The 27,975-nt window shown below is 36.2% G+C and overlaps 1 protein-coding gene across 4 annotated transcripts in view; it reads right to left on the bottom strand.

Moving 5' to 3' along the window:
• LINGO2 (leucine rich repeat and Ig domain containing 2) overlaps positions 1 to 27,975 on the bottom strand; it is a 1,356,204-nt gene that overhangs the window by 476,233 nt on the left and 851,996 nt on the right. For 2 of the 4 annotated variants that reach the window (XM_081497679.1, XM_081497690.1), the window contains exon 1: positions 9,113 to 9,308. The exons of 1 other annotated variant lie outside the window; for it this stretch is intronic. The gene's annotated coding sequence lies outside the window, so the exon portion shown is untranslated. Of the gene's footprint in view, positions 1 to 9,112; positions 9,309 to 27,975 lie in introns of those variants that run through there. One more of the 4 variants, XM_081497708.1, reaches the window with a different exon arrangement.

Genomic DNA, 27,975 nt, shown 5'->3' with positions numbered 1-27,975 from the left:
TAGCCTTTGGAGAAAAAGTATGACAATAAATTCTGTGAGCGTTATAATCTTACCTGTTTCACATTTACCATGGTTGGCACAGAGTAGGTGCTCAAAATAACTGTCACATGAATGCAGGAACAAAAACCTTATCATTTTTGGTAAAGTCACATAAATTGTGGTTATGACCTCTATTACAATCAGAAAGATCAACCATAGTTTAAGACACTGTTCAGGTTTTAATTTTTGTAGAATACAATACACTCTATTAAGTCAGAGTCTTGAACAAAATTAGCTCCATTTATCTGTATAGCTTTTACTTTATCCAAAAGAAGTGATTTTAAATATTGAGGATTTTTTACATCATTCAATGAGTGTATCCAAATCTTAGGCCAAATGTTTATCATAGTGATCTCAGGAGGTACAGTAGATACATAAACAATCTGGCTTGTCTGTTTGCAAAACTAAAGACATAAAATTATATTCTTTAGTAAAATTAAACATTTCCTGTTAAATAAATATGCATCATCATTATCCACTTTACACTTTAATTAAAGATTCTAGATTAATAAGCTTGGATAGGAGTTATCACTATAATCAATAGCATTCCTGAAAAAGAACAGAATTACTATGGTTAACCCCCTTTGTGATTGTCCCTGAATTTAAAACATTCACACACACACACACACACACACACACACACACACACATACACACACACACACACACACACACACATCCTGTTTCTCAGAATATTTTGAACATGAACCACTTACTAAAGTATGTCATCTCCTCACTATCACTTAAAACAGATTTTTAAATTAAATTTGCTTCAAGAGATATTACTTTTTATGAAGTATTAATTATTTTTAAAGAGAGATAGGGAAACTCAAGATTATAAAGTGCTCAGATGAACTACCATGAGTGGTTGTCTCCCTTCCCAGCATATGCAGCTCCGAATCCCATACGTGAGACCCTCAAAATGTCTATCAAGAAAAAAAAAATTCGACATTATCTCTTCACATCAAATATCTTAGACAAGGTAAGATCCTATCTGGAAAGCAATGGACAGTGGAGTGGTTTTTCTCAGAGGACTGCAGTCTAAGAAGTTGCTTTTATTAGACTATATTTAAGCTGTGAATGTTAAGATAAATGCAGGTAGTATACCATAAAGTTCTCTGTAACTTTAACTTTTCCTACTATACGTTCAGAGATTAGGATTATATGTATATATTCAATTATATGCACACAGAGTCAGACACGACTGAAGTGACTTAGCAGCAGCAGCAGCAGCAATTAGTTGTACTCAATTAGATAAAAGAAACACATGGACATACACATATGTATTTATTATATACCCCCAACTCTTTACAAATTTATTTCAAGTATCAAGTACATAAATGTGTTGGTTGCAACGTACCTCTGACCTAGCAGGGGAAGTAATCATTTCTAAAAGAAATTTTCTTTTGCAATATAGTAGAAGGTTCATATAAACAGACTGTTTCAGTTATGTACTGATGTAAGATTTATAGAAAAGAGTCAGTTGAGAAAATGGTCAATCTATGGAGGATTTTGGCAAGGCCAAATTGTCCTTCATTTTCTAGGGCAAGGAATGGTTAGGGAAGGAAATTTCAGGTCACTGGAGTGGGCTAAACTTAGCTCTATTAGGAATGGCTGTAGCTCCATGGAGTTTGGTTTGACTCCATTAAAACACAAACCATGAAAATCAACATAGTCCTACAATCCCAGGGACGGCGGAGCCTGGTGGGCTGCCGTCTATGGGGTCGCACAGAGTCGGACACGACTGAAGCGACTTAGCAGCAGCAGCAGCAGGCTCGGGTATATAGAGACACATAAGTGCCCAGTTCTGGTCTGTAGGAATTTTCGATCTCACAGGAAGAGCTGTAAGTAAGAAAAGATTATTATAATGCAGGGCACCACACAATGAGGTAGTGAATTGGAGTCTGGAATTTAGTCTGGAAAGATGAATTTCAGCAATAAATTCAGAACTAAAAAGAAAGTTATAAACCCTTGGAGAGACAAAAAAATTAATTTGTTCCCATAGGGTTGCTCTGCATAAAGTTAGTTATGTTAAGATCCTTAAAGGGACAAACGGGATCAGTTGAGGTGATAGAAAAAGTGTATCTATGCAATTACACACTTGGTGAAGAAATGCTTCCACTTTCTCAGCATTCATTCCAAGGAAGGAAGAAAGTTACTGAAGAAGGACTGCAAGGGACTGGGATGCTACTCCTTTTCAGTGATTCCAAGAATGACAGAGAAAAAAAAGAAAATTTCTGATATGATGCTTTTGTATCTTTCTGCTTCTTTGGATGTCACCATTAGTAAAGAAATTTAAAAGTTTTAAAATAGCTCACTCTCATGGACATGGAGCTCACAGAATTGTCACAGCATCCTCACTGACATCTTCAAGACCTGGTGGTGGTTTATGAATGAATAACAGTGAGCTAACACTCAATTCAGGTATTTTGGAGTTTGGTACCGTATGAGATAATAAATAAAATATAGCTGGTATTTTAAGACTTTCACTCTAAATTACAAATTTGAGATCTAAAGTTCCCATATTGATCTAAGAAGTAGCTGAATCATCAACATGCAGAGATTTCTGGCATTCATGCTTTCCATGTATTGTCTTTCCCCTCTCCTTTTTTTTCTTTCCCAAGTAGAAGATGGGGTCAATTGACAAAAAGAGATCAAAACAAATGGGGGGGGGATAAATATTCAGATTAATTTGAAAATTAGCCACAAGAGAAACTGAAAAAGAGAATAGTACTTCCTTCAAGTTCCACATGGAAGAAAGGACGAGTAATGTTCTGATAGTGGTTTAGCTCATCTGTGGACTAGACAGAAAGAGAAAAAGAAGTAAAATGGAAGGCTCCAGAGACACAGTCTTCCTCACCATCCTTTTAATGACTATTTATTATGTATAATAAATGGCTTGATGCCTTCAAACAGAAATGTAAAACACGGAATTTGATACAATTGCAGTTACATACAGATGACACAAGAAAACTAAATAAAATGAAGATTTCAAAGAAAGATACATGCCAATGATTCTGTAGAGGTTAAATCCTCAGGTTCCATTCTCAAAAGTTATTATTAAGTGGACCCTGAATAGGACATCAGCTCAGGTGATTCTAATGTAGTGGTCCACAGATCACACTTAAACACTGATCTCTTCCTTCACTTAGCTTTTCTAAGTGTAATAGTTTAGTGGCAAACACTGGTAAGGGGAAAGTCATCTCTACTGTTACAGACTATCTGTCATATTAATAGCTTGCTAAATATTCCCTCTTTAACATAAAATGATAAAGTATTGAAGCATTAATCACATATCAGTTCAATTCAGTTCAGTCACGTCCGACTCTTTGCAACCCCATGGACTACAGCACGCCAGGCCTCCCTGTCCATCACCAACTCTCGGAGTTTACTCAAACTCATATCCATTGAGTTGGTGATGCCATCCAACCAGCTCATCCTTTGTCATCCCCTTCTCCTCCTGGCTTCAATCTTTCCCAGCATCAGGGTCTTTTCAAATGAATCAGTTCTTCGCATCAGGTAGACAAAGTATTGGAGTTTCAGTTTCAGCATCAGTCTTTCCAATGAATGTTCAGGACTGATTTCCTTTAGGATGGACTGGTTGGATCTCCTTGTAGTCCAAGGGACTATTAATCACATATATGTGGGATATTAATCACATATATATGTATTTAAAAAGCATCCTACATCATTTTCTTATTGGATTATGTTTTTATAATATTCTTATATATTATAATCCTAAATTTTTAAAAATATAAGAGCTAGGGTTAGGTGTTGTAGAAGAAGATAAGGAAGAGATTAAAAGGAACAAGAAAATTTGACTTCAAGTTCCTCTGCTTATTTCTTGATTGAATGACCTTGAGAAACTTCTTATCTACCCATAATCAAGGAAATCAATGACATCTTTCTATATCCCTTACAAATCTTAATTTCAATAATTATATTCAATGGCAATTGAAGGCATATAGTTAGTTATCTAGTTATTTATATATAATATGGTAGAACATGTTTTTAAGTGTGGTGCTATAGTTAAATGTCACAATGAATAAAATAAAAGCTCTTTGACACATTTTATTTGGGTTTTAGAGCAGTGATAATTAATGACATCCAAAATGTGGCCTGAAAAATGATTATTTAATAATATAGAAATGTATATATTACAGAATTATTAAGGGATGATGATTCTGTAAAGATAAAAATAATCCCTTAATTATGTAATTTATGGTTTGTAATTCCCTGAAAAAAATGTAAAGCTATTTCAAGTTTCATGGTGAACTCTAACTGACCTCTCAAAGCCCTACTCCAATGTCAACTTCAAGACTTCCTTAAAGTAACCAATCCATACCCTCACTTTCAGATGTTTATCAATCTTTGTGATACTGTGTATCATATATGATTTCCACTGTGGCATGGCTCATACTGTGTATTGTTTACAGTCCTATTTAGCCCTCTAAACTATGAGCATCTTAAAGAGGAGAGGCTCAGTTGTATTTGTCTCTGTATCCCTCATCCTGAAGAAAGAGTGTAACATAAGGTAGATTCTGAATGGATGTTTGTGAATGAACACATATGAATTTATATTTGTCTTCTTAGATAATTGTACTTGTTAATATTTAGAGCAGGGGCAAGGGGACTGAATTATAACCTTTAACTTAAAGCACTGAAAACTATACTGAACCATCATTCTAAGAATGTCTAAGAGAGTTTCCACTTTTCCCTCATCATGCTTAGTATTTTAAACTGGCAAATATCAAATTCTTTCAACAATGTATTTGATGCTCCTAAACATCCATTAGTGCCCTAAACATCCATTTTCTATTGCTATAAACATCCATGCAGTGTTCTTGTTGGGTATGAAAGCACTGAGCATTAAAGAGAATGGTCCTAAATTTAGGATATGAGTCCTAACTTTCCCATTTATTAACTACATAATGTTAAGAAATTTATTTTAGTTCTCTAAGACACACTTGCCTCATTTTCTCATCTGCAAAACAGGGACAGCAACAGTACTTACCCCTCCAAAGTATGTGAGAGGCTTAAAACAGAGCACTTAGACTCAGTACTTAGCACATAGAAAATATTTAATAAATGTAAATAATTATAGAGTCTACAAACTTTTGGTTTTAATGAAAATGTCTTGATTACAAAGGAATCTTTGATTGTAAGAGAAAATGCGTGCACTGTTTCATCATACAAACCTTTTTCTGTCATGTTAAATGCTAAGTTATCTTTTTAAAATCTAGAATGAATATTGTTGATTCCAACAAATGCATTCCTAGCATCAGTACAAATATTCATATGCATTTTTTCCTTTGATCTACAAATGCGATGAATTTACACAAGTTATTTCCTAATTTTAATCAACTCTTATCAACTCTTAACATTTACAGAGTAAATTCTTCATGATTAAAGTACATTATTGTTTTACAAAATTGCTGAATTAATATTTTTGCATTATTACTTTACTGTCTCCTTTTGTGTTATTTTTACAGGTTAGGTTGTTTTGGTATCAGGGTTACTGAAATGAACAGAAGAGATTCCATCTCTGTCTCTGATTAGCCAATAGTATAGAAACTATTTGCTCCTCGTGTTTTGCTTGTTTTAAAAACCTTATTCATGACTTCTTGTTTTTTCCAAATTTATTTATTTCCAAAGAAATGCATATTTATTAAACATTTACTGACTGATAGACTTTTCATGTATATTATTTCATTTTTGTAATACTCACTTATAGTTAGTAATTGTATTATATTTAGTATCACTAGCCTCATTTCTTAGCTGTGGAGACATATTCAGAGGGGTTATTGGCCTAAACTGGACTGTTGAAAAGATATTTAAATAGGCCAATCTGACTCCATTAAGATATCCTATAGCTAATCACACAATGCAAAGTAGAATGAGACTGACTAATATGTTTTAATGTCTTTAAAAACAAAAATTAAAATGTGGAGATAGATGGGAAAGAAATATCAGTTTGCAATCTTATAATTCTGAAATAAATGAAATTTAGCAAAAAGGGTAAATGCAGCAATGTTAAAATGATATTCAGGAAATAATTTTAGCAGTTTTAAAATTTATATTCTAAAGAAACTAAATTTGCAACATTGCCAATCAAATCAATATTATAAGAGAACAAAATTAAATAAATGTCATATATATACATATAAAATTCCTTTCAAAATTTATTGAAATATTGGATGAAAAAGGAAATAAATAATAGAAAGTAATTAGTGGGCCATCAATATCTAATAAATTCACAAGTCATACTTTAAAATTTATATATAAAGTAATTACATTGTAGAAAAATTATAAAGGAAAAATTTAAAATATCATCAACAGCAAATGATACATTTGCAAGTTTGGCAATGGTAGCAGCAAAAGTTAGGGACTCCCTGGCCTCAAACTAGGAGGGGTATATAGTTCAGTCCTTTGGTCATTTCTTATAGTTCTCATATATCCATATTTGTAACCTCACAAAGAAACCTCAAACATGCAGATGGTACCACTCTACTGGCAGAAAACAGAGGAACTAAAGTGTCTCTTGATGAAGGTGAAAGAAAAGAATGAAAAAGCTGGCTTAAAACTCAACATTCAGAAAATCAAGATTATGGCATCCAGTCCCATCACTTCATGGCAAATAGATGGGAAAAAATGGGAACAATGTCAGATTGTATTTTCTTGGGCTCCAAAATCACTGCAGACACTGACTGCAGCCACAAAATTAAAAGATGCTTGCTCCTTGGAAGAAAAGCTATGATAAATCTAGATAGCATATTAAAAAGCAGAGACATCATTTTGCTGACAAAGGTCAGTATAGTCAAAACTATGTTTTTTTCCAGTAGTCATGTACAGATGTAACAGTTGGACCATAAAGAAGGCTGAGCACCAAAAAATTGATGCTTTTGAATCATGGTGCTGGAGAAGACTCTTGAGAGTCCCTTGGACTGCAAGGAGATAAAACCAGTCAATCCTAAAGGAAAGCTTCAGTCTTACACTGGAAGGACTGATGCTGAAGGTGAAGCTCCAATACTTTGGCCACCTGATGTGAAGAGCCAACTCATTGGAAAAGACCCTGATGCTGGGGAAGATTGAAGGTAGGAGGAGGAGAGGACAACAGAGGATGACATAGTTGTATGGCATCACCAACTCAATGGACATGTGTTTGAGCCAACTCTGGGAGACAGTGAAGGATAGAGAAGCCTGGCATGCTGCAGTCCATGGGGTCACAAGGAGTCCGACATGACTTGGCTACTGAACAACAACACAAAGAAAATCTCACTGGCCAAATAAAATTACAGCCCCAAAATATCCAAATAAAATGACATGAAAATACAAATCAGACAGTGGCCAAATACTCTAGAAGTAATCCTTTATTTTTTAAAACTGTCAAACTTCTTATTTAGGCCTACCCACTAATAGGGCTCTTCTTCATTCAAAGTCCATCTTAGGAAGCATAAGTGACATTTTCTTCTTGATCATTAGCAACACTATTGTATAGTTATAATAGGACTATTCCATCATGGTTAAACAATTTTCAATTTAAATGCATTAGCTAGCTCTAAAGCCTTGTGTCATCTATTAGACAATGACGTATTTTTCTACATATTGATTCCTGCTTAGCACATGTGTGTCACTGTTTGTAGGGGAGACAGAATGAGGGACAGCAAGGGGATTATTTACATTCACTGCCATTGCTGGGGCTGGGGCAGGAATTACTGATGGGCTATGGGTCACAAGGCTGGACCATAGTGTCCTTGTTCTCTATGAAAGTGAAAGTCTCTCAGTCGTGTCCGACTCTTTGCGACCCCACGGACTATACAGTCCATGGACTTCTCCAGGCCAGAATACTGGAATGGGTAGCCTATCCCTTCTCCAGGGGATCTTCCCAACCCAGGGATCGAACCCATGTCTCCCACATTGCATGTGGATTTTTTACCAGCTGAGCCACTGGGAAGCTCAAGAATACTGGAGTGGGTAGCCTATCCCTTCTCCAGCAGATCTTCCTGAACCAGGAATCAAACCAGGGTCTCCTGCATTGCAGGAGGATTCTTTACCAACTGAGCTCAGGGAAGCCTGATATGTTCTCTTTGAAGGACATATAAACCATATTCAAAGAGAGTAGGTATAAAACTTTACTTTGTTATTGTTCTTTAGTTGCTAAGTTTTGTCCAACTCTCACAACCCCATGGACTGTAGCCCACCAAGCTCCTCTATCAATGGCATTTCCCAGGCAAGAATACTGGAGTGGGGTGCCATTTCCTTCTCCAGGGGATCTTCCTGACCCACAGATCAAACCTGCGTCTCCTGCATTGGCAGGCAAATTCTTTACCACTGAGTCACGCAGGAAGCCCTTAAAACTTTACTAGAGCTCAGGAAATTTTACCCTCACCCCTTTGTTCTCTTTGGGTCAAACTCAAAGCCTGGTGCCAAGTACAACAGCCCTACAGTGTGATATTTATGGATAATTGATTTGGACTATCTTCTCCTGTATTCATCTTTATTTTATGGCCATATTGAAAATGATTGAATTTTTCCATCTGGTATATAAATTCTCTATGACTTAAGATTTTGAGATATGAATGCTAGAAAATCACTAAAAACACTAAGTGTATCTCAAAGGTTCTGTAATGATTGAAGATGATATAGATGGTGGTGATATGCATCAACAAATTAAAATTTAAGATTTCTCAGGGTAAATACCAAACGTCCTTTCTCCTGCTCCAATTGTCTGGATCACTATGGAGTAAAGGTAATTACAGCTATAGAAAAGTGCACTCTTAAAATTTGGAGATGATATATCAATACATAATATCTTTGTAAAACTTTTCCTTTCTGAGTATAGTAGAGTTAAGGTTGGTATCATGGACTCATGCTATTAATTTTCATCAACCGTTTTCTTTTTGACATTGCCTGTTATGCTAACTTCTAAGGAAATTAAGCTACTTGGTATCATCACTTCCATATAATCCATGGTCAGATGACAAAAAGAAAGACAATATTTTATACAGCTCCTCTTATCAAGAAGAGGAATATTTCGTCCTACCATTGAAACTGGCCTGGCTTTGAAACTTACTTTGTCTAAAAGACAGCGAAAAAAGTGAGGCTGTACAAATCCTTTCCTTAGTCCTCAACAGCTCTTTCTTCGATTTCTGCCACCATGTGAATAAGTCCAAGTTAGATGATAGAAAAGAGGCAAAGTAGAAGAGAACCAAGGCCCCCAGCCAATAGCCAGTTAACTGTCAACCATGAGAATGAGAATGATAAGCCCCCGCTTATCATACCGATTGACTATACACAAGAGCAGCAGAGCCCAACCAAGATGAAAAGAACCACACAGAAGAATTGTGAACTACATTAATGGTAGTTGCTGTTAAGCCACAACATTTTGGAGTAATATTTTATGGAGCAACAAATGATACTTAACTTCATGCCATTTTAGCACTACTGGTGCACTAGTTATTTATAGTTTTGTACCATAATTTTCAACTTGTATCTCTGTAATTACAATCAGGCTAGATTTCCCCTTCATAGGCTTTGTAAAATAGGGGGCTAAATATACCTATACTCATGTTACTGTGTTCTACTTGTAAAGACTGGGGTCACACAAGAGGCAGCCTCATACAGTAGTTAAGTGGTCAGGTCCTAGCACTACACAGATTTTCTTCGAGCCCTTCCCACCACATACTGGTTCTTTGATTTTAGACAAATGGATAAATTTTTCCATTTTTTCCTATAAAATAAGGATAATAACATCTCCCTTATAAAGCTGTAGTAGGGAGAAAATAGCATACTTAATGTCTCATGTGTAGTAGGTATTCAAGGGATATTTATTTTTAAAATTTGTAGCACACTGCAGTAACCTTGATGTTTTTGATTAGTATATAATTCCAACTCCTTTAATTCCCATAGCTTATCTTTAATATCTCTATATTCTGTAACTTTATAGTGAAAAAGAAACTTATAGAGCTCACTATGTGAAAGAAACTATTGTATATGCTTTCAGTACTGCATGAGGCTGCACGTCTTTTCCTTTTATCGTGATCTGGAACATTTCCATCACATGATCACTTTGATATGGGTCCAAACCAACATTAGGGCATTCTTATTTGTTTTTTCTACTCAGAATCAAGTCAAAAGGAAAATTGTGTTTAATGATTCAAAACAATAAAATCAGAAATTGTATGTACTGAGACATCTTCTCCAGGGAGTAATGTCTTAATATCCAGTGCATTAGCTACCTACCACCTATGTTAATCAAATGCAATTTCACAACATGAAGGCTGGACAGAAATGTCAAAACAGGAACTCTTTCAAAGAGCAATTTCTTTTTTTTCTTTTAAATTAATTTATTTATTTTAATTGGAGGCTAATTACTTTACAATACTGTAGTGGTTTTTGCCATACATTGACATGAATCAGAGTCTGACTATGGGTTTTTGTTACTGCTAAATGCAGATAAATCACTTTCTTTTTGAGATCCCTATTCAGCCTGTTTCTTTTTGAGATCCATTTTTGCCATATTTTCATTTCAAGATTAAATTTATCTGTAACTAGAAATTGCTTTACTGTAGGAGAGTAAAGTCTTTTGTTTTGAAGTTGAACACACTTAAGATACTTTGAATTGTATCACTGAATCAACTACTTAAAATTCTTGTTGCCATTATGAAGGTCAAATGGAAGATGAATACACAAACACTATAATGCAATAAAAATGCAATAAAAATGTATCCTATCTTACCAATAAATATTTATAAATACTAAATAAAACATGTCCCCAAATGTCTATACATATATGACAGTATATAAACACATGCATCTTAAAAGATGTGATGTATGTGAATAGTTACTATAAAATAGTGGACAGGTCACTAGCTAGATGGAGAAGGCAACGGCACCCCACTCCAGTACTCTTGCCTGGAAAATCCCATGGATGGAGGAGCCTGGTAGGCTGCAGTCCATGCGGTCGCTAAGAGTCGGACACGACTGAGCGACTTCACTTTCACTTTTCACTTTCATGCATTGGAGAAGGAAATGGCAACCCACTCCAGTGTTCTTGCCTGGAGAATCCCAGGGACAGGGGAGCCTGGTGGGCTGCCATCTGTGGGGTCGCACAGAGTCGGACATGACTGAGGTGACTTAGCACTAGCTAGATAAATAGAAAATATTTGTGAAAAGCTGCCTCAAGTCAGGAATTCAAAGTACCTCCTCGTAATTTAAAAAACTGAACTTAGGAAAATGAACACAGTTGTTCATTAAATTCAGACAATCAATAATAGATGTGTGTGAGGCATATTAGAAATCAGATAAGTGACAGTTCTGAAATCCAAGAATACAGTCTATTTTCTTTATATTTCTGGAGGATGAGTAATTGCCTAGTTTACTAGAAAAATGCTGTCATTTGAAATATACAGGGGATTTATAATACTAGAACTGATCTCAAATATACAAAAAATAAGTATTTAATTGATGTTTTTAAATAAAATAGTAAGTTTAATGAATCAAAGCTTGTATTTACATCCATATTAATTTGGAAAGTGGGAAACATGGCAAATACTTTGTATGGAATAGCACAATTCTACCACCATCAAGAAAAAAATAATTCATATAACATTTGGCTTTGTATAGTTCTGTGTTCAGCTTTGGAGAAACACTATCAATAGAGGTTTTAAAATATACAGTATATTGCTGGAACTTCCCTGGGGGTCCAGCGGTTAAGGCTTCACCTTTCAATGCAGGAAGTGGGGATCTGATGTCTGGTTAGGAAACTAAGAACCTGCATGTCTTGGGACCAAAACACCAAAACATAAAACAAAAGCAATGTTGTCACAGAGTCAATAAAAACTGAAAAAAATAGTCATTAAAAATGACCATTCATTAAAAATAGTCCACATAAAAATAAATATTAAAAAAATAGAATATATAGTATATTGTAATGATGTTTTTATATCCCTTGCCATATTTATAAAAGATGAGAGCAGAGATGCTGCTCCTGAGAAGTAGAGGACTTAAAATGGAGGTTTAAGGTCCATTGGAAAGGATGAGGCTCGATAGATACTGTCTGAAGGTGTTTGAATGCGAGGAAAATGTCCCAAGCATCTTTTTGTTTTCATTCCTGCACTGTTTCTGTTAATTACAGCAAAAAGCACACAGACTATCATCTACTCAACAAACTCTTCTTTAACAATCATGATCCAGTTCAGATGTTACTTCTTCCGCTCTCTCCTTTATGACCTAATGGTATGAGGTTCAGGTTTTTATTGTGACTCTTATTATATTTTACTATAGTTTCTTTTAAAAGGTATCCTCTCTTTTGCTCTCACTCTCTCTGCCATATTGCTATCCTTTCAAAGGGAAAAGTCATTAAATTTTCATCTCATTGATTCATCCATTTATTCAACAAATAGATGGGTACCAAATATAAGCCAGATATGATACCAGTGACTAATTATACAAAAAAATTAAGATACCAATCACAATTTCTACTATCAAGAGCCATTGTATGTAGTTGGAAACACTGAATAGTATATATTTGATTACTATATTACCTTATATAAGCTATGAGAAATAAAGTGCCATGAGGTCATGTAGGGAGAACCCTTAAAATAAAATTAGGGAGTTCAACAAAGGTTTCTTAGAGGACAAGGCACTTCATGTGAAGCTAATGAGATGAATGGGAGGAAAAAGTGTGTTTATAGGCTAGTTGGTGATCTAGGGCAAATTAGAACATAGGAAAAAAAATCACCATGGCTGAAGTGTTGAGTGAATGCCTTACCTATTATTTTTACACAGGTATTGAGGTAGTTGGAAGAGGGTGTTTGCTATTACCAGTGCGTTCCCTTGGCAAAACTCTATTAGCCTTTGCCCTGCTTCATTCTGTACTCCAAGGCTAAATTTGCCTGTTACACCAGGTGTTTCTTGACTTCCTACTTTTGCATTCCAGTCCCCTATAATGAAAAGGACATCTTTTTTGGGTGTTAGTTATAGAAGGTCTTGTAGGTCTTCATAGAACTGTTCAACTTCAGCTTCTTCGGCGTTACTGGTCGGGGCATAGACTTGGATTACTGTAATATTGAATGGTTTGCCTTGGAAACGAACAGAGATCATTCTATCATTTTTGAGATTGCATCCCATCCATGTACTGCCTTTCGGACTCTTTTGTTGACCATGATGGCTACTCCATTTCTTCTAAGGGATTCTTGCCCACAGTAGTAGATATAATGGTCACCCATTCCAGTCCATCTTAGTTCACTGATTCCTAGAATGTCAACATTCACTCTTGCCATCTCCTGTTTGACCACTTCCAATTTGCCTTGATTCATGGACCTAACATTCCAGGTTCCTATGCAATATTGCTCTTTACAGCATCGGACTTTGCTTCTATCACCAGTCACATCCATAGCTGGGTTTCGTATTTGCTTTGGCTCCATCCCATCATTCTTTCTGGAGTTATTTCTCCACTGATCTCCAGTAGCATATCGGGCATTTACTGACCTGGGGAGTTCATCTTTCAGTGTCCTATCTTTTTGCGAAGAGTTGACTCATTGGAAAGGACCCTAATGCTGGGTAGGATTGGGGGCAGGAGGAGAAGGGGACGACAGAGGATGAGATGGTTGGATGGCATCACTGACTCAATGGACATGGGTTTGGGTGGACTCCAGGAGTTGGTGATGGACAGAGAGGCCTGGCGTGCTGCAATTCATGGGGTCGCAAAAAGCCAGACATGACTGAGCGACTGAACTGAACTTATTGAGATAGCAGGACCTCAATAAATGCTGAATAAAGACTGAATAAAGCTCTGAGGAAAATGCTGCATGTCTGACAGATCTACAGAATGGAACATCAGTTAACGTGATCCTAGGGGGTGGAGACGGAAAATAACAGCAAGTGAGTCTAAAGTCTTTCTCTCGCCATCATTCATCCCAACAATGTTAACCGGTAAAGACGCTCAGTGACATGTCAATGTGTGCTCTGTCTGAAGGGGAGGGGAGTCAAGAATAGCCTATCAGCAATCTTTTGAACTGTCAAATACCGCGACAAGTAACCAAAGTCTGGGACACAGGGGCATTTTAGAAAACATGTTCAGTGATTCCTTATGTCTCACATGCTTTGGATTTCAAAGAAATCTTCTTTCACTTTTCTATTTATTTTTCTTTCATTTAAGAAGAAAGCATAAAAGATGCATATATGTAGAATTTAGGGGAAAAAAGCCCAGATGAACCTATTTGCAAAGCAGAAATAGAGACACAGACATAGAGAACAAATCTATGGACACCAAAGAGGGAAGGAGGGGGATAAATCGGAAGACTAGGATTAACATATGCACAATGCTATGTATAAAATAGGTAACCAATGAGAACCTACAGTATAGCACAAGGTGAGGGGGGGGAGAAGGTACAATCTGTTTGTAGGATATAAGTCAACCTTAAAAATGCATTCCAGTATACAGTAGGTGCAGACAAATACTGTGATTCCACTTATATGAGGTACCTAGAGCAGTCAAATTCATAGAGTCAGAAAGTACATTGGTAGATGCAAGGGGCTGGCAGGTGGGGAGAGAGAATGGGGAGTTAGTGTTTAATAAGGACAGAGTTTCAGTTTAGGAAGGTGAAAAATTTAGGAGACAGATGATGGTGAGAGTTGCACAGCAATGTGTATGTACTTGCTGCTGCTTCTACTGCTGCTAAGTCGCTTCAGTCATGTCCGACTCTGTGCGACCCCAGAGACGGCAGCCCACCAGGCTCCCCCATCCCTGGGATTCTCCAGGCAAGAATACTGGAGTGGGTTGCCATTTCCTTCTCCAATGCATGAAAGTGAAAAGTGAAAGTGAAGTCGCTCAGTCATGTCTGACTTCTAATGACCCCATGGACTGCAGCCTACCAGGCTCCTCTGTCCATGGGATTTTCCAGGCAAGAGTACTAGGAGCGGGCCACCATTGCCTTCTCCGGTGGATGTACTTAGTGCTGCTGAAATGCATAGTTAAATATCAGTGAAATAGTATGTTTTACATTATGTGACTTTTACCATAATTGTGTGCATATGGTTAGCTGCTCAGTTATGTCCAACTCTTTGCAACCCTTTGGACTCTAGCCTGCTAGGCTCCTCTGTCCATGAGGTTTCCCATGCAAGAATACAGGAGTGGCTTGGTGTATCCTACTCCAGGGGAATCTTCCTGACCCAGGGATCAAACTGGCTTCACCTGCATCTCCTGCATTGGCAGGAGGATTCTTTACCCACTGGACCATTGGGGAAGCCCCTACCATAATTAAAAACACATTAAAAACACTACAGAAGGATCCTTCCCGTATGCCAGACACTGTGCTAGATACTGAAGATACCAAAGACATAGACCAGAGAAGACAAACTCACCAAGTACGCTCTTCTTCTCAGGGCTCTGCTGTAAATGAACAGCAGGAACCTTGGGTGGGTTTCTTACAAGTCAGATAACCCAGCTGCTACTCTAAGTGTTCCTTCTTAGGAGATACATAAGCTGATATGAGTGGATAAGATCTCTGCATCACTCAGGCACAGAGCTACTAGTGTTTATTGAATGTCCATTATATCCTTTGCATTTGATGCAAATTCTCTTAATCCTCACCATAACCCTATGAAGTAATAATCTTAATTTTGCCTCTTAGGAAACAGAGACTGCTTATTTATGAAGGTTAAATCATTTGCTCAAATTCATATAAGTAATAAGTGACAGAGATTGATTCTGCAAATGTTTATTTCATTCTAAAATCTTCAATTGTGTTTCTACCCTAAAAATGCTTTCTTGCCAAGCATATCATGGTTCTATTCCATAGATTGTTTTATGTGAATGTAAAATCAGCCCAAGATAAGTATCTTAATAATACATTCTAGACTATATTCTACACGCCCCCAAACAATATCACTTCTATGTTCCCTCTGCACTGATTCTGAGGATGGTGTACAATCAGGCACATCCAGGACAGGAACAGCATGAAATGTATATGTTTGTTTCCCCAGGATCTTCTAACATGGTGAAATATTCCTTAATCATAAAAAGGTAACAGGTTGAAACCAGTTATAGCCATGCATCACTTCCTAATTTAAAATGATGCCTCTCCTAATAATGTAATTTCACAGAACAATAAACAAAACAGCCATCTATTTGGTTTTTATATTTCATCTGTGGATCAGGAACAAGGGTTTCTGATATGTGAGAGGATTCTTTGGGCAATCTTTGAGAAAAGTGTTTAAGGAAATCACAATGTGAATAATAACCAAGGGCAGAATGGGGATCTTGTCTGCCTTCACCCTCTGCTTGATAAAGCAGCATGGCTGCTTCTGTATAGAAGAAAGAAGCTATGGGGTTATTTTAGTGTTCTCATTTCCCCAAAGAAAATTATTTTCATGTCTAATCAATTCTCTGGTGCAGCCAAATGGTTAATTGCTGAGAAAGTCATCTGATCAAAGCAACTGGACCTTATCAACTACTTCACAGTGCAGTGGGGTTTTCCATTATCAACCTCAACTGACTAAAAAAATGGATGATTATTTAGCTTTAACCAGAGCAATGAGGCTATTATAAAGCTTGACTCTGCTTTTCATTGGGGTTACAGTGGACTCAAATGGAGTTGCCATGGGTTATAGTAGAAGGAACGCAATCTTTGGAATAAGATGTGAATTTGAAACTCCCTCTGTCATCTGTGAAGGCTTCCCTGATGGTTCAGTGGTACAGAATTGGCCAGCAATTCAGGAGATGCAGAGATGCAGGTTCAAACCCTGGGTTGGGAAGATTCCCTGGAGAAGGAAATGGCAACTTGTTCCAATATTCTTGTCTAGAAAATCCCATGGACAGAGGAGCCTGTCAGGCTACAGTCCATGAGATCACAAAGAGTCAGACACGACTGAGCACCCATGCACACTTGTCATCTATGAATGATTTCTGACAACTGACTTGACTTTTTCAAGGATATGTACCCTCATCTATACATTAATGAAATTAATATTTACTGAATATAGGGAAAACATAAAGTAGTATTAAATAGTTAACTATTAGTACATCCTAGTTCTGTTGTATTATCTTTGCAATCAAAAGGCAATCTTAGCAATATGAACAGGTAGCTGGAGAGAACATGACTCTTTATCTTGCCTTAACTTTCTGTCTAACTTGTTAAATAACTTTGGTGGAAATAAAGCACACTATTTACTTACATACTTTTCTGACAATTGTATCACAGCAGTGGAAAATGGAAACAGTACTATTCTAATAAATCATCTTAACAGCTCAGTAAGTTTTTAATGTTGGCTCAGGACTTTTATCTGTTTAAAGAAAAATGAGATAGAAGTAGACTATTCTGCTATTATTCTACCTCTGCAAGCTTGCAGAACACACTGCAAAGGCACTGTGCATTAAGAATCCACTATGTACCCTGGACTTTTTCTTCCCAAAATCTCACAAAATATTTACATGTTAGACCAAAAAAGTGATAAGAGTTATAATAAAGCCTTTTCTTCCCACCATGGCCTAAAGGCTACATATTAGTTCCAAAGATATGACTTTGGGTTGTGAATCAGATTAAAAGATTTCATCAAGAAACATTCTTACTCAATTGGATGGGGTCCACTTTCCCTTAACTATTTCATAATATGCAGTGGCAAACTAATACTGTGGAGCTCTGCATAACTGATACCATTATCTGGGGATGTTCAGTAAGCCAATGTCCCCTACCTTTTGCAATTGGGAGTTTTGAAATGTTAGAAATTTGCAACAACCCAAGGATTCTTGCCTGGGAAATTTCATGGACAGAGGAGCCCGGCAGGCTACAGTCCATAGGATTGCAAAGACTAGAACATGACTGAGCACACACACACACACACACAAGGAATCTAACTTTAGAGTAGAAAATAGTGGTAAAAATAGTCTTCAAGTTCTTTAGACAAAACTCAGTAATGACTATTCCCACTGCCACTAAAGTCCTTTGACTTTATCTTCTCTCAGTCTGTTTTTTGGTGGCTTCTTAACCTTACCAAAGATATTGCCCATGGTGTTCAATTGTCCCTGAGTTCATGCATTTAAGTTGAGAAGCAAAATAAAGAAGAAGAGAAGCAAAAAATTGAGGATAGCCTAGAAGGTGTTGAACAAGATTTGCAGTTCGATTTAACGACTAGGTATTGAATCACTGCTTTTTCAACCCCCTGAGGTACCTACAAAATGAGGAAGATATAGCTTCAAATTGTTCACACTGAGTTGGATATATATGTCTGATTTCCAAAAGCCACTAGAAAGATCTGAGTCAGTTATCTCCAAGGCAGGAGAGGAGGGAAGATGGTTTCCCCCAATGTGTGTGTGTGTGTGTGTGTGTGTGTGTAATTTTAGGTAGTTTGTTTTAATTCTCAAAGACTCATATGCATATATTTTATTCCAGTGCTGATAAATGGATAACAGCTGCCTGGAACACAGTGTAAATGAGGCCCCTGAGGTTGTTTGTAGGCTTGACAGAAGAGGGGCCAGGTCAGAGGGTCAGCGATATGAACAAGGTGGGTGAAAGGAGCAAATTGTGTTTTCAGTGTATCATCCCAGGGCCTACAGGATAAAATCCACGCTTACTAGTATGGCATAAAAGATGCATTTTCCATATTGCCTCCTGTGTTCTGGTTCAGGACACAAGGATGACAAAGTACTTGGTTACTCTACATGCCATACTGTTCCACATTTTTGTACCTCTGTTTATACAACTCCCTTTTCCTGAAATAATTTACTTCCATTGCAAGATCGGAGAAGGAAATGGCAACCCACTCCAGTACTCTTGCCTGGAAAATCCTATGGACAGAGGAGCCTGGTAGGCTGCAGTCCATGGGTTCGCTAAGGGTCGGACATGACTGAATCCCAGGGACGGGGGAGCCTGGTGGGCTGCCGTCTGTGGGGTCGCACAGAGTCGAACATGACTGAAGTGACTTAGCAGCATTGCAAGATCTTTCTCTTAAGGAAAATCTCTTTCAAGTTTGAACTCAAAAGACTTCTGACATCATTACCATCCTAAGTAGATCTGACTTCTTTTGTCTCCCCACATTATCCTACAAGAGGACTTTATAATAACAGTTATAATAAAGGGGTTTGGTTTACATTCATTATCATATTAGTGATCTATTTCTGGGCAACAGATTGCCCTAAAACTTAATAGTTTAAAGTAACAACAAATGTTCTTTATGTGAGTAATTTAGGACTGTCTCAGTTGATGGTTCTGGCTCAAGGTGTCTCATTAGGTTGTGGTCAAGGTGTCAGCTGGGATTACTGTCATTGCCAGACTTAATGGAAGCTGAAAGTTCACTCCCAAGCACACTCATATGGTTGTTGTCAGGCCTTGGTTTCTTGAAAGCTATTGGACCGAGGGCCCTGGTTCTCCATCATACAGTGAGCTTCTCTATAGGGCTTCTCACAGCTGGCAACTTGATTAGCTCAGAACAAGTAGTGCAAGAGAAAGAAAGAAACGCCAAGGCAGTAGCCACAGTCTTTTTAAATAACTCAGTCTCAGAAGTGGCACTCATTACATTTGTCAAATGTTATTTATTTGAAGCAAGTCCAGTAAGTTCAACCCACACTGATGGGGAAGAGATTTCACAAAGGCATGAAAATTGTGTCAGGAAATCACTACAAATCATCACAGAGTCAGTCTAACACATTCAGTATTTTCCCTAACTGGGTTGAAACCACAATTAATTGCTCTGTGTTTTCCTAGCATCTGTCTAGTGTTTGGCACAATAAACAATGAAGAAAGGAAGAAATGAAGGAGGAGAAAGAGAAAGTAAGAGTCATCAAAATCAAATCATAAATTAAGTCCCTTAACAACTGGAAATGACCAATCTATAAAACTACTGTTCAGGAGAGAGAAACACAATTTGAATATCTTATCCAAGACTGAAATTACGTGCACTTTCTAGCATTATGGCCTTTGATTATGCCATTTAGCAAAAAAAGAATTTGTAGTTTAGAACTGCTATATAGGTCTGGAAAAGAATTTCTGAATTTAGAAATATAAAGACTAATTATATTCATTTTCCTGGTTCATGGAGGTTCCTTGTAGTATATTTTATGACCAAAAGGCCCTGTGGCTGAAACACTGACATTTATGGATGCAGTTTTATGTAATAAACAGAAGTTCAATTATCTTAAATGGGTTTTCTTAAGTGCTATATCCAAAGTGAACTCTAATTTAGGCTGATTTCTCTTCAAATGATAAATGGACAAATGTCAAGTCTCTTGCTTTAAAATACTTGATATGACATTTTTCCCTTTGAAATATAGCTCTCAGTCCATCCCTCCTTTCCTCCTTCACTCTCTCCTTAAACATGTAGGTGATAGGAAAACGCATGTGATTAAAATCTGGTGCCTATTCTCAGAACCCAGCATATGTACATCCAGATATGCATGCAATCAAATAATCATAATATAATGTGAAATAACAATTATGTAATGTGAATAAACTATAATGTGAATGTAATATACAAAATACTATAGGGTCATAGGAAAAGAGGGATCAGCTTTGTCTGGAAGAGATCAGAAGGTAATAGATGAGATACGGTATAGACTTTTAATGATGAAATAGAGTGTACACAATGGTTTGATATGTTCCTTAAAAGAAACCAGTTATAGGAGGTAGATAATTTAGTTATGGGTCAAACTTCTTGAAACTTATTTAATTCTAGTAAAAGCCCGCTTTGACATTAAAAGACTTTGTTTGATATGAAGTTATATAGGATTTCAAGAAATTATTCTGTCCTAATGAGCATCAATTTGTTTTTTTAATAACAAAATAAATTAGGAGCATTTCAACTACAATTTTAAGAAAAAGAAAAGGAACTAATGATGGAAGAATCACAAAGCAAAACTTTTCCTGTCACTGCTCTGAGAGGCAACTGTAATAGTTTCCAGTTCAGCTTAACTGTGATTGATTTTGTGGCAATTTAAATGTACAAACAATACATTTATTCACACAAGTTAATTTGATTGCAGCTTCAGCACTAACAAAGGGCAGTTTGAACACTTTCAGACCTGAATTCTGTTTCAATTTTCTTTGCTTTTATGGTCACATTGAATTAGAATAGAAAGAAAATACTGTTATAAGATACAGTTAGACTATATTAATTGTACTTTCAAGATAAAGGATTCTGATGTTTGTATTTAATTTTGACTAATTTCCATAATGGAACATTGCAGCTAAAAGAAACATTAACTTCAGCTTAACTATATTTTCAATTTATTATCAACCAAATACACTGAAAATTAAACACAGTTCCATTCAGAGAAAACAAATGTTATATGAAGTCTTATTTTAATTGAGAACTAGAATGAGTGTGAAATGACATGCATTAGCTCAATTAAAATATCCATTTTTTAAATCCCAATCTTGGGTTCTCTTGAAAACCTCTGGTGTCAGAAAGACTAGACATAAGTTAGCATCCTTAAACATAACATTTTAGCATTCAAAATGGCTATCAACTCTCCGAAAAGAAGTGGATTATAACAAGGTGGGATAGGAAAGAGGGGGGATGGTTTGTTGGAAAGATATCATTGCATACAACTTAGAGTTGGGAAAACGTATAAAATATGATCTAGTAGACACACTTCCTCAATTAAAAAAGTCAAGCTGGTAATCCGTCTTCTCCTCTCCCAGCTACCATACTCCCTGCCTATATTCAAGGGAAGATTCAGATCACTGACTAGAGACCAGTCTATAAAGGCATTTCCTTTCTTAATCATTTCACAGATAACATTTGCAAATCATCTATATGCAAGAAAATCAGATAAATTAAAAATAGTCCTTTTAGCTAAGGCCTTATGACCCAGTAAGAGAAGACAGATCTCATTAAGCCTGGAATCATGTTGATGAAAAGGAGGGAAGAGATCTGAGACGTATTTCTAAAGCTGTGCTGTGCTTAGTCACTCGGTCGTGTCTGACTCTTTGTGACCCCATGGACTATAGCCCACCAGGCTCCTCTGTCCGTGGGGATTTTCCAGGCAAGAATACTGGAGTGGGTTGCTGTGCCCTCTTCTAGGGGATCTTCTTGACCCAGGAATCAAACCAGGGTCTCCTGCATTGCAGATGGATTCTTTACCAGCTGAGCTACCAGGGAAGCCCTATTTCTGAAGGGGGGTAGGTAAATCTCAAATAGAAACTTGAGAAATGCCATTTTTTCCCCTGTATTAGGTTTCTTCAAGTTGGAGGTCTTCTGTCTCAACATTCTTTATAAATGTTTTATTCTCTTCTTCTCTTTGCTCCAAAATCATCATAATTTCTTCAAATGAGAAGACTAAAATAAACAGATACGAACTTTCTTTTCTCTTCCTTCTCTAATCCATCATTTAAACTCACCTCTATTATATTCTCTACTTTCATTCATAGCTTTGATATCCTTTCTTCTTTTTCCTTTTTGAATTACTTAATAGCTTTTTTCTATGCAAGTGTTCTATAAGGAATAGAACATTTTTACAAAAAAAGAAAAAGAAAAAATAAGAGGGAAAATCCATTGAGCAAACCTACCAAGAATATATTTTATAGATAGATAGCTTAAATTCAACCCACACTCTTTCCTGAGCCAATGTGACTTCTATATTTTTCTCTTCTTATATTTCCATCCACTTAAAAAATATTTCCCTTTATAAATGCCCGTTTTTTGTTTTTCCTTCAGCAGATGTAACTTTTGGAAAAAAGAAGTATATCCCATGTAGATTTGTTTATAGTAAAAAACACAAAGTGAACATTCAATGCATAAATATTAAAACAAAGACACTAAGGAAAAGAGTTAGGCACTAGAGACAAAATGCTACAGGGTATAAGCACTAAGAACTATTAATTAAAAGAAAAACTTAATTTTATTGTAAAATAACTCAGTTATAGTTTACCATAAATTATTTTAAATGTATTGTAATTTGGTGATCTTGAAGTTTTAAAACTACATAACCTAAGAATTACATCTATCACATCTATGGCAGGGATGTCATTAAGCATAAAAAGAAGCACTATTGTGCTTTGCTAGTCAAGACGATCCCTAAATTAGCAAAAGTTGTGATGCTTCATCTTCCAAGTCTAAGAAATGCTAAATAAGACAACAAATAAAACAGGGGCTTCCCACAAAAGTTGTGATGATCTCAATCATGAAGTTTGATGCCCAATTGTCATTCCATCTCACTTCAAGGTTTCTGCAGAAGACTAATGAACATAGACTGAGAATGTAACAGAAAACAATGTAAACTGGTTGCTGGAATGTAGGCTTATATATCTATCCCTTGATCTTTATTCTTAATTTATAGGGCTATAACGAGAATATATTCTCTATTTTTGTGCATGAAAGAGCTCTCTTCTTGAAGAATGGAGCATCAGACTAGGGAGGAAAGCCATAAAACAAAAGACCAGTAATACTGCAGTTATTATGTGCAATAGGGTCAATAAAGTGAAAGTGAAATCATTCAGTCGTGTCCGACTGTTTGTGACCCCAGGGATTGTAGCCTAACAGGCCCCCAACGTCCATGGGATTTTCCAGGCAAGAACACTGGAGTGGGTTGCCGTTTCATTCTGCAGGAGATGTTCCCTACCCAGGGATTGAACTCAGGTCTCCTGCATTGTAGGCAGATGCTTTACCATCTGAGCTACCAAGGAAGTCCATAGAGGATCCATATAGGGTCAATAGAGAGTAATAAAATCAATATAAAAGATAATGGAACAAAACTTGCAAAAGTACTGGATAAATCGATAGAAATAGTGGACTTTGGAGCAAGTGAGGTTTTAGAGGAGTAAATATGTAGTGACTGACAGGCTGGTTAACATTCTTGCCATTTATTTTATTCTTAGGTATACTGTCTATGTCTGTCAGCAGTGATCCACAGTAAAGAGCAGTTACCGAGGTTTTCAACCTGGAGTTTTATCAATGCTTAGTTCCACTTTCTGTTCTTAACATAATCAATAGCCTGCTTTATAGCATCTCAGAAACATTTGAATGAATTATCCAGAGCAATAACATGCAATTGCAAAGACTTCAAACATTTTTTTTTTAACTTGATAAAGTCAGGACTTAAATTCATTCTTCAAGTAATAGTGACTCCTATTCCATGACCTTGGGGATCCCCCCACTATCATCTTGATCTCTTTAGGAACTTTTGGGAGCCTAGGAATATGAAATATTAATGGAGATTATTTTCTGCCGAGATTGTTGTAACCTTATCATTCTGATTACTGACTTTGGATCTAAACACATATCAAAATACCTGGATAGTTACTGAATTAGTCAAGACCATGGCAGGAAACAGGCATGATTGTTTGATGGGAGAGATGAATAAGAAAAAAAAAATTTATAAAGGTGGACAAGGTGTGAGAAACAAACAGGATGTTGCAACACTTCCAGAATAGCAACAGCAGGAAGTCCTTACTACCACAAGGCTTTACCCAAAGGAAATGGTCACTGAGACATTGAAAGCATAGGTGCCTGTATGAACAGGGCCACCTGACAGGAGCTGTAGCCTTTAGTAAAGAGACAAGTCCATCCTGTGAAGACCTGGCAGAAAGTGAACTGGGGATTCAATATCCCAACCTCATCCATATCCCCGCTGTTCATATCTTGACAGTGTCTTCATTATCTAAACTCAGAAAGCCAAACAAGAAGCAAACCACACATGCCAACCTTCTAGGACCTATAGAAAGGTGCTTGCATACTCAGTTGCTCAGTCGTGTCTGACTCTTTGTGACCCCATGGACTGTAGCCCACCAGGCTCTTCAGTCCATGGGATTTTCCAGGCAAGAGTACTGGAGTGGGTTGCCATTTCTTTCTCCAGAGGAATATTCCTGACCCAGGGATCAAACCCATGTCTCCTACTTGGCAGGCAGATTCTTTACCATTGAGCCACCTGGGAAGCCCTTAATGATAAAGAGGGGTTCTGGAGGACAAACATAGCATATCTGGCACAGAAGATCCTTTCATAATTTGTTAAAGCAGCAGGGTAAACTCTGGCAGGCAAATTCATTTTTAACAGTTTAAATTTTCATTGCTATCACTGTAGAGCTATTTTCACCTCTCTCAAATATATTTAATATAATGAAAAAAGTATTTTTTTCATACAAGAATTACAAGAATTGATTCAGGAATATTATAATGTTGGAAATATTGACTTTGGTTCCATTAATCTAGTTTACTCCTTTCCTTGTTCACTAAAGCCTAGGTCTTTCGTGATGGTCCCCTCTCCCATTATATTGGCCTCTAGAGCTATTGAAAAATGTTATCACTTAGCTAGTCTTTTTCTCTCCCAAACCAACTATCAGCAAATAGTGTTAATGATATAAGCTTGCAAATCTTCACTAATGCCTTTGAAGCTTATCAAAGAACAATACCTTTGCCTGACATTACACAAACCCAGGTATGGAAGATAGTTTTGATATCTGGGAGTAAAGAAAGAAGACTATCATACAAATGCCCTGTGAGCCATGACCAGTAAGTGAGATTCCTTGGGGGTAGTCATTGTGCTGTTGGTTAAATATTTGTGGTTCTCCTAGACATGTGGTGTCATTGCACTTTCTTGTCCATTGTGGTTTGGTATGGTCATGCAATTTGCTTTGTCCAATAACAAGTATTGATTATGGGAGGAAACTTTAAAATCCAATGCCTGATTCATATTGTTAGCTCCTTCTCCCTATCACAGTATTAAGCAATGTTCAGATAGTGACTCCTCTGACAGCCAGGATCCTGAACTGAGTATAACTTGATGGAAATATTCCATCATCAAGCAATACATCTCAGCTGTTTTCAAAACTCTGAAATTTGGTGTTATATGTGACCATGGTATAACATAGCCCATACAAATTGACACAATCCTCAGGAAATTAATTTACACCACTAATATCTTCTTTGTATACAATGATACTCTGATTTCCTCCAAACTCTGATTTTTATTATTTTGTTTTTAAAGTCCAAAAATACACTCAGGAGCATGTACATTTTTTGAACAGATTTATCTTATATATATGTCTGATATATTGGGGAAGGCTCAAGAAATTTCTGGAATATTAAACACTCATACTTAAATGATTATTTTATATTTCACAAGTCAAAGATACAAAAATTGTGTGGATAGTGTAATTACACAAAGTAACAGGAATGTTATCAATAGAACACACAAGGACATTTGTTAAACATATGCTTTTAGAAAAATGTCTTATAGCTCCTCAGAAGAATTTGGAAATATTCCCACTCTGAAAAATAAATCCCTAAATTATGAGGCTGGAAGGTTACTTCTGATATTCCCATATTATTGGTTTCATGAGTTATTTATTTATTTAGCTTCTTAAAACTTCTAGAGTTTTTTTTTTTCTAAGTTGACATTATTCTTTTAGAAATACTATAGGAAAGAAACAAGAAAACAAACAAAAACCTTGAAAGTAAAAGTAATTTAACTTTGGATATAATAACTAAACAGATATAAATATAGAATGTTTTTCTGTTTCAACCATGACTGTTCGATGGAGTGGAGAAAAACACAGGAATCACATTAAAGTAAAATTAATCAGCTGAAACATACTACATATGCCTCAGTGATTAACAAGAATATTTTATTTCTATCAGTCATGCAAATTGAGAACAAGGTATTTTAAGGTTTTCCCAGTTCACATAGTAATTCAAAATATATGAAATAATTTGAATGAAAATGACCTAGAGGCATATCTCAAAAAGTCCATATACAAGCACAGAATTATAAACTCATTGGCCTTTTTGTGCTGTATTAGTCCATCCTCGTCAGAAAGTTTACCATTAAAACAATGTTCAGTTAAATACAGAAGCCTTTTGCTTTTAAAGAGAAACATGAAGTCTTTGTTAATGATTGATGGAGTTACCTTAATGTTCTCAAACCTCATGAATGTCAAATTTACCTTGGGCACTTATTGAAAATTCAGAACCCTCTGTGACTCCAAAGAGTTTGATTTGGTGGTCAGAGGTCAAATTGATCAGGTTATTTCTGATGCAAGCCTAGTCATTGACCATTGAGAAACATAGCCAAGACAGAGCCTTTACAAGGGTATTGGACATTGATTTTGTCCATTTGCATCACGCATTTTTAGTTAACATGCTTTCTATAAAATTCTCTTCTCCAACAAGAGAGGAGAAAGGAACATATTATCCTATTGATTTATTTTCCTTGATGAAGAGTAAATTATTCATTTTTTTACTAAATGAGTAAACCATTTACCATTCAAGTCACATATTATTGGACATTTCTTATAAGCAAATAACTCCTCAGAAATTCTGTGACTGTGAAAATTAGACTGATAACTTGCTGTATTTAAGATTGTGTTAAATTGTATCTGACTTCATTGAACTCAGACACCCACTAATTTCATCCATTGTTTCCTATTGAGAATAATCTTCAAACTACACATTGATTAGATTATTTTATTATTGTTTTATAAAAACTTTCTCACCACTGGCAATGCCTTTGTAAGTGTATCTCTATTTGACTTGTATGAATTCTATAAGCTCTTTTCTTTTCCCTGGGAACTTCTGAGACATTTCCTGAACATATGAAAATATTGTTCAGTTGTACACATTACAAAAATAAATGGACCTAATTGTAATTTGGTTAGCTTACTTTGCATTTCTGTTTGTTTCTTCTTTAAAAACATAAGAAATACATGGTGTAATAATTGAAAAATAGCAAAAAATGAATAAATGAATGACTACCCCCAAATCCTTCAACTAAGATACAACTACTGTTAAATTTTGGCTTTGTATGCTTTTATAACTTTTTAAACTGTGTGCATATAATTAAAACATTAAAAATCATGATAAATATAATTAACACTATTGTCCGTTGTATATGAAATTCAGTGAGAGAGTAAATCCTAAGAGTTCTCATCACAAGGAAAAAACATTTTCTATTTCTTTAATGTTGCATCTACATTAGATGATGGATGTTCACAAAACTTACTGTGG

This window comes from Giraffa tippelskirchi, chromosome 1 (genome assembly GCF_054371585.1).
Source record: "Giraffa tippelskirchi isolate mGirTip1 chromosome 1, T2T-mGirTip1v1.2.pri, whole genome shotgun sequence".
NCBI classification, from domain to species: Eukaryota; Metazoa; Chordata; class Mammalia; order Artiodactyla; family Giraffidae; genus Giraffa; species Giraffa tippelskirchi.
The sequence above is the reverse complement of the archived record's forward strand: the minus strand, read 5'-3'. Positions and strand labels throughout refer to the sequence as shown.